General features: G+C 37.7%; 1 protein-coding gene and 1 long non-coding RNA gene across 2 annotated transcripts in view; one reads left to right on the forward strand and one right to left on the reverse strand.

The window, feature by feature from the left end:
- Positions 1-4,376, forward strand: part of LOC106883329 (transient-receptor-potential-like protein) — a 179,707-nt gene that overhangs the window by 31,578 nt on the left and 143,753 nt on the right. The gene's annotated exons all lie outside the window — the stretch shown is intronic.
- Positions 2,649-4,376, reverse strand: part of LOC128249628 (uncharacterized) — an 85,364-nt gene continuing 83,636 nt past the window's right edge. Inside the window, exon 3 of the long non-coding RNA XR_008265745.1 lies at positions 2,649-2,924. This is a non-coding gene — a long non-coding RNA (uncharacterized LOC128249628). The remainder of the gene's footprint in view (positions 2,925-4,376) is intronic.

Consider the following 4,376-nt stretch of genomic DNA (forward strand, 5'->3'; position numbering starts at 1 on the left):
ATATATTAATAAATCTCAGGGTAGCAAAAAAAAGTTTAGAAATTCTTTTTGCTACCAGTGGTCTAGCGAGAAGAAAAAAACTAGTAAATAGACTATATATTATTCATATTTTATTCCTTTTCGAAATTATCCCTAATTGTGGTTAGGAGTTTGACTGGTCCTTCTAGCGGGTTAGATGTCCTATTATGGTGTTCCACAGGGCCACAACCCTAAGACAGTGTCCTGTCGTAGTGGCCCTCTCAGACATGCCCTTAGTTGCTCAGATAGCCACCTTTGCTAGAAGATGACACAAAAGTCTCTCAAGCAATAAAAAATCCTGAAACTATTGCACATCTGCAATGAGAGTTGGATACAATATACAGGTGGGCCGAGAATAACAACTTACAGTTTAATGCAGGAAAATTCCAAGCCCTACGCTGCCAACACACAAAGCTAAACGACATGCAGACAGGATAGACTGGCCCAGGAGGAACTGCAATCCCTAAATCAAAATTAGTGCGTAACTTGTACACTGACATCCGCAGTGATGCATCATTGCAAGTGCATATTACTAATTCGGTAATAAAATGCAGACGGCTAACTGGATTGATCCTCCGAACTTTCAAAACATGAGAAAAGGAGACATTGATGGTCCTTTGGAGGATATATGTCCTCTGCAGCTAGGACTACTACTCCCTACTATGGTCACTACACAGTATAAAATTAACGGCGGAACTCGAAGCAGTCCAACGAAGCTACACAAAGAAAATCGTCTCAATGCAACGTATCAGCTATTTGGAAAGACTGAAAGAATTAAAACTCTTCTCCCAATAACGAAGGCGGGAAACATATGCCAGTGAAAATCCTGGAAGGCCTTGTACCAAACTTTAGCATTGAAAGTTACTCAAACAGTTGAACGATGTGCCACTGAATAGTGTCAAAGATCCCAGATTCGCCATCAAAATACAGGACCAGATACTGCAACAGCTTGGACTTCAATATCCTTCCAAAATGCCTGAGAGACCTGCATAGTGTGTATGTAAGTGTCTTGAAAACAAAACTGGATCTCTTCTTAACAAAGGTTCCCGATGAGCCTACATCATGACAGGAAACACAGATGGGGGCAGCAGCATCAAACTCCCTCATTGACCAAATGCCACATATCAGAGGAGGTTTCAAATATTGCTGTAGCTCAGTCAACGATGGTGCTCCAGCATGACTGCAGGTTTGAAGCTGAAATATTTTAAAGATTTAAAGATTTGTATATAATGTAGTCCGAGACACGGTATGTCTGAAAAAAGAAAATAACAGTATAGTAATAGCTTGGATTCCGTTATGATTTGTTGATAAATAAAAGTAACGAGAATAAAAGCAACAACAATGAGCTTTTTTATTTTGAATAATCGGAATGAACTTGAAGCCAAGAGAATCTTCAGATTTTCACAGAACTCTCTGCTACGATGGAAGAGTCCCTCCACATTCGTTAGCTTTACAAGTAATAGTGGTCTAAATCATATCTTTCTGTGTAAAATGAAGAGGACAATGAATAATATGGTTCTAGCTTAGTGGTTCTCAAACAGGGTCCATATAAAATTTTGGGGGGTCCACGCAAGCAATGTAGTAAATCGGGAACCATGTTAGTATTTTAAGGGCTCATAAAGAATATTTTACTTTCGATGTATCTATTACTTTAGACGGAAACTGAAATATGCCTGTCGTACATATATATATATGTGTGTGTGTGTGTGTGTGTGTGTGTGTGTGTGTGTGTGTGTGTGTGTGTGTGTGTGTGTGTGTGTGTGTCTTTGTGTCTGTGTTTGCACCACCCATCATCGCAAAAGAGACCGACAGAATACTACCAGGCTTTAAAAAAAGTCCTGGGATCGATTTATTCGGCAAAAACACTTCATAGTAGTGATCCAGCATGGCTGCAGTCAAATAATTGAAATAAGTAAAAGAATAAAAAAATCAAGTCAATGTGTGAAAAACAAATTAGGTATTTTGAAAGAAGTGTCTATAAAACTAGTTTTTAAACGTTGAATGGCTATGAGGGTCCATTAAAATAGAATAGTAACCAAAAGGATTCAAAGATTTTAAAAAAATGTTTCGGAACCGCTGTCCTAGATGCGTTGTTTGGTAAAAATTTTTGTTGGTCGCAACCGGAATACTTTTGATCAACAACAATAATGTTGGTAATTTAGCCGATTAGTATTGAACTGCTCTGAACAACATTTGTGGATCACAGCTAGGTGTTTCGACTTCATGTCATGGACTGACTCGAGAAGAGTAACAATTGCTCAGAGGATCAATAGATATGGTCAGAGGATCAGAGATATGGTCAACGGATTAACAGATCAATAGATGTGGAACAATATATATCACAGCTACTTGTTTCACCGATCATCTACATGCCATTGACAGTTGGTTGAACAACCTTGATTGAGAAGCAATTGATCTAAGGATTACAACTGGCTATCTACCAACGTAACTTAAAAGCATTCTGCGGATCAGAGTTGACCTGGATTCAGCTGCAATAGATCTCTGAGTCACACTTGGATCTAGTGTTTTAGGGACCAAACTGTCTACCTCTCATAGATAATTGGTCGATCAGAAATGATCCGGGTTAAACAAAAGACCTAAGAGTTTCAGTTAGGTGATGGTTGGTGTTTAACCGACTAACCATGTCCGTAGCGTAGGTTGCTGGTCGATCAGGTTTGAGCTGGGTTAAACAAAAAGAAAGACAGTATTGGTATTTCAGATCAATATACAGTGATGATTAGCAGAATTAGTAAAAACGTTAGACGTAATACCTCAAAGTATTTGGTTGTTTCGCTTTGCGGAACCCCACTCGGATCCATTTTGCATTTCTTCCTTATTATATTGATGCAATCGGCTACGGACTAAAAGACTTTGATACAGCATGGTCATAGTCCATGACATGAAACCTGTAAAAGAATGAAAGAATATGTGAGATTGTTCAGTTTACGTTGGCACATTCAGAGCTGGGTGCATTAAAAAACCAGTTAGAAATTCTTATGTAGTGAGGAGAAAAACATGAAGTCATTAATTAATATTGTATTATTCTGGTATATAGAGGAGACACCTCCGGACATATTTGAGATCTATTCTGACTTCATCAGCAGAGCTTATTCTTCATTCACCGTAATTAAGAAAGCACTAATTAAATAATCATTCTATAGTCTTCTCTTTCTCTCCTTCTCTCCTTCTCTCATTCTTTGTATGAGTGCATGCGCGCGTGTGTGTATGTGCTTAAATTCAAGAAGTTGTGCAAACAAGTAAAGGGAATACTCGGTACGAAATATGGCAAAAAAATAATAGGGTTATTTGAACTAATTGTAGCTCCAAGATTCACTTTGCCAATTTTCTGACACTCACACACGCGCACGCACATGTAGATAGAAGAAGAGACAGACAGACAGACAGACAGACAGACAAGCAGGCAGGCAGGCAGGCAGGTAGGCAGGCAGGCAGGCAGGCAGGCAGAAAGAAAGAAAGAAAGAAATAAAGAGACAGACAGACAGACAAACAGAGACGAACAGAAAAGACAGAGCATACAAACAGACAAAGTGATAGAGAAATAGATATATATAGAAAGAGAGATCGACAGACAGATCGACAGACACAGATAGATAGATAGATAGATAGATAGATAGATAGATAGATAGATAGATAGATAGATAGATAGATAGATAGATTATATAATTAATTACAATAATAACAAATAATAAGAGTGATTTTGAATCGAGGCTGCATTCTTTTCCTGTTCTTGAAGAGTTGCTATGGCTGATGTTGCCTGGTTTCGCTGTCACATTATCTTTCACTAATATTCAGAAATGAAATGACAATAAAACACTACAGAAGGTGTTGAGTGACGTAGGGGGGTAGGTATAGTATTGTTAAAGTATTGATATAGCGAAGAAGGAGGAGGAGAAGGGTGAATGCGGGATTGTGATAGAGGGGAAGTGAGAGATAAACGAGAAAGACAGAAAGTAATTATTATAAGTTTAAGGCGGCGAGTTGGCAGAAACGTTTGCACGCGGGGCGAAATGCTTAGCGGTATTTCGTTTGTCTTTATGTTCTGAGTTCAAATTCCGCCGGTATTCTCAAAATAAGTTCTCACTGTATGGAGAACTTATTCTGTTGATCATACATATAACGGAACAGTAAACTATATATATATATGTATATATACATATATATATAATTCTATTTATTTACTTGTGTAGCTGAAGATGGCACTGCATTTAAATTGATGTAAGGAATTGCATTGTTCAATGAAATGGAGTTGCTTGAAACGGTTGTGCTACATCACTACCTGATATCTTGTTGCTTATTTTGAATATATATATATATATATATATATATATATATATATA

The sequence above is a fragment of the Octopus bimaculoides genome, chromosome 16 (assembly GCF_001194135.2).
Source record: "Octopus bimaculoides isolate UCB-OBI-ISO-001 chromosome 16, ASM119413v2, whole genome shotgun sequence".
Lineage (NCBI taxonomy): Eukaryota > Metazoa > Mollusca > Cephalopoda > Octopoda > Octopodidae > Octopus > Octopus bimaculoides.